Source organism: Nansenia antarctica, assembly GCF_963989245.1.
Source record: "Nansenia antarctica genome assembly, contig: SCAFFOLD_385, whole genome shotgun sequence".
NCBI lineage: Eukaryota > Metazoa > Chordata > Actinopteri > Argentiniformes > Microstomatidae > Nansenia > Nansenia antarctica.
Window position 1 is genome coordinate 28571 of NW_027662898.1, and position 14229 is coordinate 42799.

Sequence of the window (14229 nt, forward strand, 5' to 3'; positions counted from 1 at the left end):
GGAAAAACTCCTGGCCCCCTAAGAAAGACTGGGCGAGCTGGACTGGACTGGACTGTCAGCTGTCTGTAGAGATCAGCCGGCTGTCTGTAGATCACGGGGGGTGATCTGATCTGTCTGTCGATCACTGTGTGTCTATGCTGTCAGTCAACCACCAGGGAGCAGTCTCAAGCTGTTGCATAATATGAACGTGTGTGTGTGTGTGTGTGTGTGTGTGTGTGTGTGTGTGTGTGTGCTGTGTGCGTGTGTGTGTGCGCCTGTGTGTGTGTGTGTGCGTGCGCCTGTGTGTGTGTGTGTGTGTGTGTGTGTGTGCGCCTGTGTGTGTGCCTGTGTGTGTGCGTGTGTGTGTGTGTGTGTGTGTGAGTGTGAGAGAGAGAGAGAGAGAGAGAGAGAACGAGCGCCTAAGTCCCCCCCACGTCTCTCTGCCCCTGGTTGCCTTGGTATCTCAGTTGGTTACTTTTCTACGTTACTGCTGGTCCGGCCGGTCTCTGGTGGACCGGGTCTCTGGGTCCACACACACCACGGAGCCGCCATCTTGTCTGTGTAAACTTCAGCGGCCCATTATGGACTTTAAAAGCCTTTCCCTACGCCTGCCATGTGTTCCTGAAACTATGACCCATCGGACGGGTGTTTCCAAGGGAACAAAAGCTTGTCCTGAGGTAGTTTGCCTTGTTTTTTGATAGCGGTGTGAAAGCTGTTGTTGGTGTTGTTGTTGTTGTTGTTGTTATTATTGTTGTTGCTGTTGTTGTGTGTTCATAGACCTCTCTCTCTTTCTCTCCCCCCCCATCCCGATTCCTTTTTGGTAAAACAGTACATCCTATTGGGTTCTTTTTTTGTCATAGCTCTAGTTACTATTATCTATGAATATGAATTACGGATTGATTGAATGTGCAATATGTATACACACAATTAAAAGAACTATGTAACGGAAAAATGCACAGATAAAGCCCCTATATGAATGTGTGGGCCTGGTTTTATTTTTTTATTTTTTTCCCCCACCTAAATGTACAAATGAATTCTGGAAGAGTCCAGACTGACAGGCGGACAGACGCTGTTACGGAAGTATTTGTGTAGCCTCCCTTTTTTTAAGGGTTGGGGGAAGTACTGTGCTAACGAATGGTCAAATGTACTGGGGTTAGGGTTAGTGAACATTGATATTTTGGTCTTGTAAATGGGTTAGCATGATTTTTAAGAAGATAAAGTGGCCATCTTAAAAACACTTATCAAAAAGCACTCCATATTAGCCTATATATTGTGAAAAATGTAAAGTGTACTCCTGAAATAAAATCCCAAGATCAAAAAGAACTGTAAAAACCATGAAGGCCATATGCATTACTGGACGTTTTGTATGAAGACTGTTTCATGTGTATGTATGATGTTGTGAAATGTGATTACGAGAGGAACAACTTTGGATTCTGTCAACTGCCGTTCAGTACATTTTGACATGTATTAACAAAACATTTCCCGTGTTTGAGATACGTGTTGGTATTTTCTTATAGGCATCAATACCGCTGCATCCATACTGTCCAGTTTTAAGAGCGTCTCCTGATAACTGCTCCAATATAACATTCCAAAACCTCACTCATTAACAACTTTGGGCAGATTTTTTTTAAATTGTTTTAGTCCGAAGCCAGCCATAATTATAATGTTACTTCGACTGGTTCATTAGAATGCTAACTTATCGACGCTAATAAGCTTATGGCGAAATGTTTCTACAGTGTACTATAACTCCATTGATGAAGGTTACATTAATTTCAGCCTATTCTATTTTTTAACACAACCAGACATGACTGTATGAACGTTGATATTCTTCAGTCAGAGATATCCAACACACCTCCCGTTCTGAGAGGTTCGATATGATGGCACATTGCAGAAGGGATATTTTAACATTGAAAAATAACTGATAACTGTCCCATTTTTTTTTTTTTTTTTTTTTTTTTTTTTACACTTTTCTCGCATTTCATTGGTTCTTTGTAATGATGAGCTCCTAACCAATCTCTGTTGGGTTTGCTGCTCTGTGTATTCCAGGCTTTTTTTGGGGGTGGCAGGTTGCCTTGTAAACACGGTGAAGGTCTCTTAAATGGTTCATAGGAAGTGCTTTTGGTCCGACTCTTTCTGTATACGGATATAGGCCGACACGCGCATGTCCTAGTAGTGATTTAAATACATCCTCGTGAACTACTGCTGTAATTAGGAACAAGACATGATGTGTGGTGTACAGATGAATATAGCCACTCCTATTGTAACTCATACTGTAAATATGTTGGGAGGGGAGGGGTAGATGTTGATGATGATGATGATGATGATGATGATGATGATGATGATCAAAGTTCATTGAAGCTCTACCAGTTGTACAGTGTGTATTACCTCTTTTAAAAACCTGTTTTAATCTTTCTTATCGACCAGTTTTTGGGGTCTCTTTTCCTTCTGGTTCTGTGTGGGTTATAACTGGCCCTGTGTCTTGGGCTGTTTGCAAGTGTCTTCTACCTTATTTATTTGTAATTTGGCCTTGGAAAATTGTCATGAAAATAAAAGTTTGTGATTAGTCTAAAAAACGTGTCTATTCAGGCTTTGTTTCTGACATGGTTACCATGGGGATTATTGGATGTTAATTCCTCTTGGTGCGCCTTGTGAATGAGAAGGATGTCAATGAGAAGTGTGTGTGTGTGCGCGTATTACACACCTGCGCATTCCATCAGGCATTTGTGTGACTAACACAATCGTTTGATTAGAACGGTGTCCTGAAGGGGCTGTTTCTATGGCAACGAAGGCCAGAGGAAGTGTGGGTGTGTTTGGTTCGAGTGTGTGTCGACTCATTATGATGCTTGATGAATTGATGAGGACAGAACGCCTTGTTCTCACATGCTCATCTGCGTATTCACTCCATCACAACCTCGTAACACACTCGTGTCACACTCGTATCACACTCGACTTGTCGACTCGACAAAGGCTTCTCCCAGCGAGGGCCCTGGTAGTCAATGCCTCGTCAACTAGAACAGCCTATTGTATTTCATAGAATATTGTATTGTAGACTACATGTATAAACAGGTCCTCTTTTTTTTGTCGATTTAATTTATACATCTGAACCTCGAGTTAACATATTGAGTGAAAATATATATATGTTTTTTAAAAACATAAAATATTTGAATGAGTGAAATGTAGGCTTTGGGAGATTTATGATATCAGAGAGGAGATAATTAGACCTCCCGCCAGGGTGTGTTCTGGTTCAGTGATCAGCAAGGCTGTTTACGTAGAGATCACATTTAGATTTAACTTAAATCCCCAATTTCAAAACCCCAGATTTGATTTTGTAATCAAATATTTAAAATAATAATAATAATAACTCAATATTATTTGAAAGACAGATGAAACATTTGTAAATTAGCATTACATTAGATGTACATATTTAAATGTATATATTTATTTTATATATTAAATGTGTACATTTGAGACTCTCTCTCTCTCTCGCTATATATACAGTATGTATATATGAATAAATGTAATCTAGTACATTTATTCTAGACAGATGTATTTATGAATATTGTTCATCTTTACAAATGGCACCCCATATTACTATTTCTTTATACTTTTATCCAAAGTGACAGCATCCATTTTCCTACGTATGGCCTCAACAAGAACCCAACCTGCACTGCTAGCATCGACAGCGCCGCACTCCACCAACCAACCACACAGGTCCAACTCCACTACGCATGTCAGGTCTGGAATATTCCAACACGCACCCATTGACGTACCTTAGTATCCTTGCTTCATTCACATATGAACAACCACTGGTCTATATAGATATACAGATATGCCATTTAGCTGACTACTTTTAATCCAAAGCGACTTACATTGCATACATTTGTCAGTATATACATGAATGTACTTATATACATGAATGTACTTGTTCCTAGCAGGGGATCGACCTCCCGACTTTAGCGTTGTTAACGTCGTGTCGTGCTCTACCAACTGAGCCACAGAGGACCACGTGTGCTGTTCTGCTAGAACAGGACGGGTCAAAGCGATAGGCTGAAAGCGTCATGTTCTTGTTGTGTACCGGGGATGCTGAATGAACGGCCGTGAGGAGAGGGAGCCATTGAAGACGATGTCGGAAGTATGAATAGGCTCTCCAGACTCCTCTCTCTCTCTCTCTCCATCTGAGCCACTGAGGCTGCTGTGTGTGTGTGTGTGTGTGTGTGTGTGTGTGTGTGTGTGTGTGTGTGTGTGTGTGTGTGTGTGACTCACTCACAGCCGCAACTCTCACTCTGTATTAGCCCACTGATGCTGACGCACAGGCACAGGAGTGGGTCAGCTGCAGCTCCAATGAAGTCAACAAGCAGCAGGAAAGTGTGTGTGTGTGTCTGTCTGTGTCTGTGTGCGGCTTTCACTTACTCTCTCTGTTCCTCCATATCTTATTCATGTTTTTCCTTCACTCACTCCACCCCGCCCCCCCCCACACACACACACACACACGGCCATCTCTATAGGAGACAAAGCACAGCTCAGTAACTTTGGTGGTGTTTGTGCACGTCCGTGGTGTCAGAGCCAGGAAGCCCGTGGTTCCGTTCACCCAGGGAGGATGAGCTGCAGTGCTGCCGGCCACGGTCTGGCTCACGACCCTGGCCTGGAGCGACTGGCTGATTGGGCAGGGCTGTCTGGAGCTAAAGGCTTTAAGACTGGGGCTGGGGTAGAACCGCAGTATAACCCTTAAGTAGAAAAGACTTGCATGGGCTGTGCTGTGTTGTACTGGGCTGTGCTGGGCTGGTCTGTACTGGGCTGTGCCGGGCAGTGCCAGGTGAGTCTGGCTTGGCCATACTGCACACTGTAGGAGGGTGGAGGTGTAGCGAAGGTTGGCAGCATGTAGGAGGTCTGTAATGAGATAGAGAGAGGGAGAGAGAAGGAGAGAGAGGGAGGAAGGGAGGCAGCGACTGATACGTCTGGGCCGATGACTCACCGGTGCTGGGTATTTATAGCTTCAGTGTGGGGGGGTGGGGGGGGTTGGCAGGAGGGGGGGGGGGGGGCACGGGAGGGCAAGCGCTTTGAGAGACAGCCAGAGCAGCATCATCACAGATGAGAGCAGAGCCAGAGAGAGAGAGAGAGATGGAGAGAGATATAGAGGACAGAATGAACAAGGGATGGACGAAAGAGAGGGAGGAACAAAAGTAGGAGTTGGAGAGAGGAGGAGGAGGGGGAGGGGTGAAGAGGAGATGGAGTGGGATGTGAGGGAGGGGAAAGAGGAGAAGGATGCACCTGGGGAGAGAGGGGGGGATGAGGGAGGAGAAGAAGAAGAGGAGAAGAAGAAGGGAGGGGAATGCTTTTGAAAGCTCACCACAAAAACAACTCCCAGAAATGGGATGGTGGGTGTGGCACACTGCAGTCGCTGTTGTGGCAAAGACTATCCTGCTGTTTCGTTTGCCAGTTTTCACACTTATACTCACACAAGTACACGTGCGCGCGTGCACACACACACACATAGACACACACACACACACACACAAATAGACACACACACACATAGACACACACACACACACACAAATAGACACACACACAAATAGACACACACACACACACACACACATAGACACACAGACACACAGACACACACACACACACACACACACACACACACACACACACAGACACACAGACACACAGACACACACACACACATACACACACACACACACACACCCACACACACACATAGACACACAGACACACAGACACACACACACACACACACACACACACACATAGACACACACAGACACACACACACACACACACACACAGAGGTGGTCTGGATATAAGGAGCTCTATTTCCTGTGGTCAAACCTGTGGTCATACGAACGCTGGATACAGCACGCACACACACACACACTGAAAATGACATTACAATATAACGTTGTAATTACATGTTACATGTTATTACTGCATTATTGCAATGTTATTATTTCAGCATTATTACAATGTTATTATTTCAGAATTATTACTGTGTCACCGCAATGTTATTACTACATGATTACAGCTTCATTGCAATGTTCTTACTACATTACTGCAGTGTTATTAAATCATTATTGCAATGTTATTACTACATTATTACTGTGTTGTTGCAATGTTATTACTAAGTTATCACAGAGTTATTACAATGTTATTACTACATTATTGCAATGTAATTACTATATTATAACTGTGTTATTAACATGTTATTATTACTACATAATTGCAGTGTTATTACTGCATTACTACTGTGTTATTTCCACGTTACTACTGCATTATTACATTGATATTACTACATTATTAATGTTATTCCAGTATTATTACTGCACTATTGCTGCATTATTACAGTGTTATTACTATATTTGTACAGCGTTATTACTACATTATTGCATTGTTATTAAAAGTGTTATCATTGCATTACTACTGTATTATTGCAATGTTATTACTACATGTTATAGTTTTTTGCAATGCTATTACTACTTTATTGCAGTGTTTTTAAATAGTTATTATTACATTATCACAGCTTCATTGCAATGTTATTACTACGTCTCTGCAGTGTTATTACTACATTATTACTGCATTATTGAAATGTTATTGCTGCATTAATACTGTGTTATTATAATGTAATAATAATAACATTGCAAATTACATTATTACAGCGTTCTTACAATGTTATTACTACATTACTGCAGTGTTATTAAATTGTTATTACTACATTATTACTGTGTTGTTGCAATGTTATTACTACATTACTGAAGTGTTATTAAATTGCTATTACTACATTACCACAGCGTGTTATTGTTATTGCTACATTATAACTGCGTTAACATGTTAGTACTACATAATTAGTGTTATTATTAATACATTATTACTGCACTATTGCAATGTTATTATTACATAATACAGCATTATTACAACAGCATTTTAATGTTATTACTACATTATCCTAACGTTATGGTAATTTTATTATTACATTTTATAGACACAGTAAGAATAACATTACAATAACGTTAATTGCAATGTTATTGCTACATTATCCTAACGTTAGTCATGTTATACTACATTATCCTAACATTAATGTAATGTTATTACTACATTATTATAACGTTAATGTCATGTTATTACTACATTATTGTAACGTTATTGTAATGTTATTATTACATTATAATGACATAGTAATAATAACATTACAATAACATTAGTTGCAATGTTATTACTACATTATCCTAACATTACAATAACGTTATAATAATGTAGTAATAACATTGCAACTAATGTTTGGATAATGTAGTAATAACATTACATTAACATTAGGCTAATGTAGTAATAACATTACAATAACGTTATAATAATGTAGTAATAACAGTGCAATAACGTTAGGATAATGTAGTAATAATGTAATAATAACATTACAATGCTGTTGTAATAATGCTGTATTATGTAATAATAACATTGCAATAGTGCATTAATAATGTATTAATAATAACACTGTAATTATGTAGTAATAACATGTTAATGCAGTTAACAGTATGTAAGTACAGTAGCACAAGTATGTATGTATGTATGTATGTAGGCCTATGTATGTATGTATGTTAGTATGTATGTATGTATGTATGTTAGTATGTATGTTAGTATGTATGTATGTCTGTATGTATGTATGTTAGTATGTATGTATGTATGTATATATGTACATGTATGTATGTATGTATGTCTGTATGTATGTCTGTATGTATGTATGTATGGATGAAAGCACAGGTGGGTATACCTGCTGGGCATTGCTGCCTGTCGCACCTCCGACGGTGCCAGTGGGCTGACTGCAGGGTCGTCAGCCGGGAGCCACCCTTCACTGATGTTTCGCTCCTTTAATCCCGGAACATCTCAAGGTGGTGGAGCAGTGACAGGGACGTCTCCCTGCCACTCCCTGCAGCCAGCCCTAGGATCCTCCTTTCCCCCACGCCTTGTCCTTTCTTCTGAGCCAGAGCCAGAAGCTCCCTTGTTCAGCCTCCTCCGCCAGGTCTTTGAGCGCCTTTCTCAGCTTGGATCCTGTGATCCCCAGCGACCTCAGGAGCCGCTGTGTAGATGTTCCTGTATAGCCTCTGCACCCAACTTCCACAGGATAGGTGACTGCCCTCCACCCTGCTTGCGAGCACGCAGCTGCCAAGTCTGTGTACTTTTCCTTCTTTCTCTCGAAGGCAGCCTCCATCCCCTCTTCCCATGGAACGGTCAGCTCCACCATGATGACTGTCCTCATCGGGGTAGACCAGAGTACGACATCTGGCCGAAGGGAGGTTGATGTGATCTCGTGTGGGAACTTCAGCTGTCGATCGAGGTCAGCTCTCATGTTCCACTCTCCTCCAGGAGACAGGAGGGACCACTGCTTCGTGCTGCTGCCCTGACTTTCTCCCCCTTGCCGGACAAACTGGATCCGCTGCTGTGATGTGACTGGGCTGCTCTTGTTTGATTCCAGTCTGCGTGCTTCCAGAATTTCTGCTAGTTTGCGCAGCACCCGGTCGTGCCGCCATCTGTACCGACCCTGCGTCAGTCCCGCCTTGCATCCAGAGAGGATGTGTCGCAAGTTTGGGTTGTTGGCGTTGCAGAGTTGGCAGGTCTCCTCTGTGCCGTACCAGAGGTGCAGGTTCCGGGAACTGGGAAGGGTGTCGTAGGTGGCCCTGATCGAGAAGCTCAGCCTTGCTTGGGGCAGCCTCCACATATCCTTCCATGTGATGGCTCTGTTGATCACAGCCTCCCACGTTGTCCACCTTCCTTGCTGTTGTTGGCCCACGGCTCTGATTTTGTAGCACTCCTCTTCGATCTTTACGACTTCAGAGATCACTAGATCTTTCCTTTCCTTCCTCGTTGCCTTGGACCACATCTTGGGTGCTGATCCCCATCCAAAACCAGTCCTGCCTGGCTGCAGCACCCCGACGATCTCCTGGTGTTTCAAGCGATTGATGGCCTGGTCAACTGCCTGCGTGGCATCCCACTTGCGTCCTGTGCGAACCTGGGCCTTGCTGTGTTGGACAAACGGGTCGGGTGAGTCTCTCAGCTCGAACACGAGTCTCACTTTCTCCTGTTTATAGCCCAGGCTGATGGATTTCAGTGGGAGCTTCAGTGTGGTTCTTCCAAACAGCGCTGTATTAGTGAGGCAGCGGGGAAGGCCCAGCCACTTGCGGATGTAGTTGTTGGCTTTTGCGTCCAACTTCAGCACTGTTGTTAAAGTGATGTCACACAACTTCAGGGGCCACATGAGACGTTGGTATAAGGTGAACTGGTAACACCACACCTTGAATTTCCCTGGCAGGAGGCTTTGGTCGATCTTCTTCAGGCCGTCCAAGAGCTGGGAAGTGACAGAAGAAGCCATGTGCTTGTCAGAAAGGTCAGCCGTGTAAAGCCTTCCGAGGCTTCGCACAGGATGGTCCACTAGCAGCGGGATCTTCTCGCCATCCACTGAGAAAGAGATGTTGTCATTCCGGACTCCTTTCCTGATTGAGAGACTGCGGGACTTAGTTGGTTTTATCCTCATCCGGGCCCATGTTAGGAGCTCCTCAAACCTCTTCAGAAGTCTCGCTGTGCACGCTGCTGTCTGAAGGAGTGTGGTGACATCATCCATATAGCTCCGTAGGGCTGGGAGTCGCAGACCTGACTGGGATCTGATTCCTCGGACCATCTGTCTTCCGCCGATTAGGATGATCTCAAACGCTGCTGTGAAAAGGATGGGGGAGATCGAACAACCCATCGCTATCCCTTTCTCCAGCCGGTGCCAACACGTTGAGAACTCCTGGGTTGTGTAGCATACATGGAAGTTGTTAAAGTAGGTTGCTAGTAGGCTCTGGATGCACGGTGGTATGTGGAAGAATTTGAGGGCAAAATGGATGAGCTGGTGGGGAACAGACCCATATGCATTTGCAAGGTCCAGCCAAACGACGTGCAGGTCTGATTTGCTCCGCTTCGCTGTCTGGATCTGTTCCCAGATCATAGCCGAGTGCTCCACGCAGCCAGGAAATCCTGGGACGCCTGCCTTCTGACAGCTGGTGTCGATGTAATTGTTTGCCAGGAGGTAGCTGGTCATGCGCTTTGCCATCACTGAGAAGAAGATCTTCCCCTCCACATTCAATAAGGCTATGCCTCTGAATTGGCTGATGTTATGGGAGTCTTTCTCTTTCGGGATGAAGGTAGTGACTGCTCTGCTCCATGCTGAAGGGATGGATTCTGTTTTCCAGGCAATGCCCATTAGTCTCCACAAAAGCTTCAGGGTCATTGGGCAGTTCTTGTATACCCTATAGGAGACGCCATTTGGTCCGGGTGCAGATGCAGCTCTCGCATGCTCCACCGCCTGCTTAACTTCAGACCATCTGGGGGGTGTGGTGTCAAACTGAGAAGAGGGCTCGGGTGGGAGCGGTACGTGCCCTGGGGAACCAAGGGGACTCTCCTTTTGGCTGTCACTGAGCTGGTCCTTGATGTGTTCCTCCAGCTCCTGCTCGGTGGTCTGCAGCTTCCCCGATTTCGTCTCCTCAAGCAAACCCCGGGCGTACTTGAACGGGTCCCGGAAGAAGTTCGTCCTTGCCTTTTCCTTGTTGCTTCTACGTTTCCTGATCCTTTCAGCTCGCCTCAGGTGGGTGAGTCTGGTTCTGATCTGACTCCAGAGGTTCTGCAAGCCCTCCTTCTCCTCTTCCTCAGCTCTCCTCCATGCCTTCCGCAAACGTCGCCGCTCCTTTACCAGCTGGAGGATTTCTCTCTCCCGTCTCCCGCTCTGCCTAGGAACGGTCCTCCTCTGAGGCATCTCTCCAAATCTTCCCTTGCCTTCCTCATAGATGATATGGCCGAAGATGTTCAGCTTGGACGTTGTGCTGCCTCTTAGACTGTTCTGGAGGGTGGTATGTAAGCTTTCGTCGAAGCTTCTCCATGAATCCTTGTCGCTGGCCTTTGGCCACCTGATCTTGGGTTTCCGGTCTGGCTTCTCTGGGGTTTCCTTGGTGGATTCTCTACCTGGCGTTCTGCTCTGATGCTCCTGTTGTGGGTCGTGCAGATGTGGTTGCAAATCCTGCTGGGGAGGCTGTTCTTGCTCTCTCTCACCGGATGCAATGGTGGGATCAGTAGCACTGTGGTGCTCAACCTGGCTCTGATTCCTCCTTGTCTGACCTGCTGGCGCAGTGCAAGTTTGCATCTGATAGCTGCCGCCGCATTTTGTCCTCCCCTGGTGGATCCGCAGGCCCAAGTAGGTTGTTACTTTGGACCACCCACAGCTGCATTCTCTCAGGATCCTTTGATCGTTAGTCGTTGCCGTTCCAGTCGTTACCGTGTTATCTGTCCTGATTGGTCCATCTTCCATCCCGCCTCTCGGTGGACCGCCGGGTTGTTTTTTCCTTATTTTGCTTGTAGTTAGTTTGGGGAGTCCCTGTAGCAAGGCTACAAGGACGTGTTTAAAGGGTAACTAGCCCCGCCACCCCCGGTGCAGTCTTTCCTGCCGCCAGCCAGACTTCCCTGGCAGCCCACCAGTCTTTCCTGGATGCCAACTGCTCTTTTCTCAGTAGTCACTGGCAAGCCAGATTAAATAGATGAAAGCACAGGTGGGTATACCTGCTGGGCATTGCTGCCTGTCGCACCTCCGACGGTGCCAGTGGGCTGACTGCAGGGTCGTCAGCCGGGAGCCACCCTTCACTGATGTTTCGCTCCTTTAATCCCGGAACATCTCAAGGTGGTGGAGCAGTGACAGGGACGTCTCCCTGCCACTCCCTGCAGCCAGCCCTAGGATCCTCCTTTCCCCCACGCCTTGTCCTTTCTTCTGAGCCAGAGCCAGAAGCTCCCTTGTTCAGCCTCCTCCGCCAGGTCTTTGAGCGCCTTTCTCAGCTTGGATCCTGTGATCCCCAGCGACCTCAGGAGCCGCTGTGTAGATGTTCCTGTATAGCCTCTGCACCCAACTTCCACAGGATAGGTGACTGCCCTCCACCCTGCTTGCGAGCACGCAGCTGCCAAGTCTGTGTACTTTTCCTTCTTTCTCTCGAAGGCAGCCTCCATCCCCTCTTCCCATGGAACGGTCAGCTCCACCATGATGACTGTCCTCATCGGGGTAGACCAGAGTACGACATCTGGCCGAAGGGAGGTTGATGTGATCTCGTGTGGGAACTTCAGCTGTCGATCGAGGTCAGCTCTCATGTTCCACTCTCCTCCAGGAGACAGGAGGGACCACTGCTTCGTGCTGCTGCCCTGACTTTCTCCCCCTTGCCGGACAAACTGGATCCGCTGCTGTGATGTGACTGGGCTGCTCTTGTTTGATTCCAGTCTGCGTGCTTCCAGAATTTCTGCTAGTTTGCGCAGCACCCGGTCGTGCCGCCATCTGTACCGACCCTGCGTCAGTCCCGCCTTGCATCCAGAGAGGATGTGTCGCAAGTTTGGGTTGTTGGCGTTGCAGAGTTGGCAGGTCTCCTCTGTGCCGTACCAGAGGTGCAGGTTCCGGGAACTGGGAAGGGTGTCGTAGGTGGCCCTGATCGAGAAGCTCAGCCTTGCTTGGGGCAGCCTCCACATATCCTTCCATGTGATGGCTCTGTTGATCACAGCCTCCCACGTTGTCCACCTTCCTTGCTGTTGTTGGCCCACGGCTCTGATTTTGTATGTATGTCTGTCTGTCTGTCTGTCTGTCTGTCTGTCTGTCTGTCTGTCTGTCTGTTAGTATGTATGTATGTATGTTAGTATGTATGTTAGTATGTATGTTAGTATGTATGTATGTATGTATGTATGTTAGTATGTATGTATGTCTGTATGTTTATATGTTAGTATGTATGTTAGTATGTATGAATGTATGTTAGTATGTATGTCTGTATGTATGTATGTATGTCTGTATGTAAGTATGTATGTTACTATGTATGAATGTATGTTAGTATGTATGTCTGTATGTCTGTCTGTATGTATGTATGCATGTATGCATGTATGTATGTATGTTAGTATGTATGTCTGTATGTATGTTAGTATGTATGTCTGTATGTATGTAGGTATGTATGTATGTCTGTATGTATGTATGTATGAATGTATGTATGTATGTTAGTATGTATGTCTGTATGTATGTATGTATGAATGTATGTATGTATGTATGTATGTATGTTAGTATGTATGTCTGTATGTATGTATGTATGTATGTATGTATGTATGTTAGTATGTATGTCTGTATGTATGTATGTCTGTAAGTATGTATGTATGTATGTTAGTATGTATGTATGTATGTTAGTATGTATTGTTACGCTTGCCTGGCTCAGGACAAGGTGACAAAAAGGGAGACGACACATGGAGAACAATAATAGGAGATTTATTAAAGAATAATATGTTAACTGGAAATAATGATAAAGTAAATAGTAACAACAAACAAAAAGGCTGCTGGTCGACAAGGAAGAGACCGAGTCCATCAATTTGACCCCCTCTTAAAGTTCCTGGGACAATCAGGATGATCACCTTCACCTGTGCCCATCAGGAACCAAGAGAGAGGGTCAACAAGACAATAGATGTTTGGCGCCCACTGGTGGTACCAGTGTGGATCGTCACATCCCCCCCCTTAAAACAGAGGCCTACTAAAAAGGTCTCTGCTAATTTGTTTCCCAGATTACAAATAATACAAATAATAACAAGAGTTTATGGCAACAAAAAACGGTGATCTCTGCCACACAGCCTAAACGTCAAATCCCAACCTCCCCTACAACCTGCCCACCCTCCAGCAATTCCTGGTACCTGGAAAAGCTCTATTTAAGGAGGGAGGAGCAAGAGAAAGAGAGATTAGAGACAAGAGTTTTAGACCGGCAGCATTGATTCACCTGGAAAGGCGCTGGCTCGGACTCTGCAAAGAATGCAAAAAGGTCAGGGGGTTATGATCTTAACAAACGACCACTGGATGGGACCCCCCTCCCACATAACATCAAAGTGCTGCAGAGCCCAAACCAGTGCCAAACAGAAACCAAACAGTTCTCAAACAATAACACATAACTCAGCCAATGTCTCATGGTCTTAAGCCGAGGACGCAAAACACCGTCTCCAGGCCCACTCACATCCTCCTCCCCCCCTGCTGCCACCACAGGAGTGGACGGAGATGGAGACACCCCATGCACTGTGGTCTGTGTAGACCCTCTACGGCTAGGGCATCGATCAAATAATTCTGTCTGGACACCTGTCGTACAACAGAGTAGGGACCAGTAAATTTTGCCTGGAAAACTGGGTCACTCACAGAACAATCATTATGAGGAAGCCATT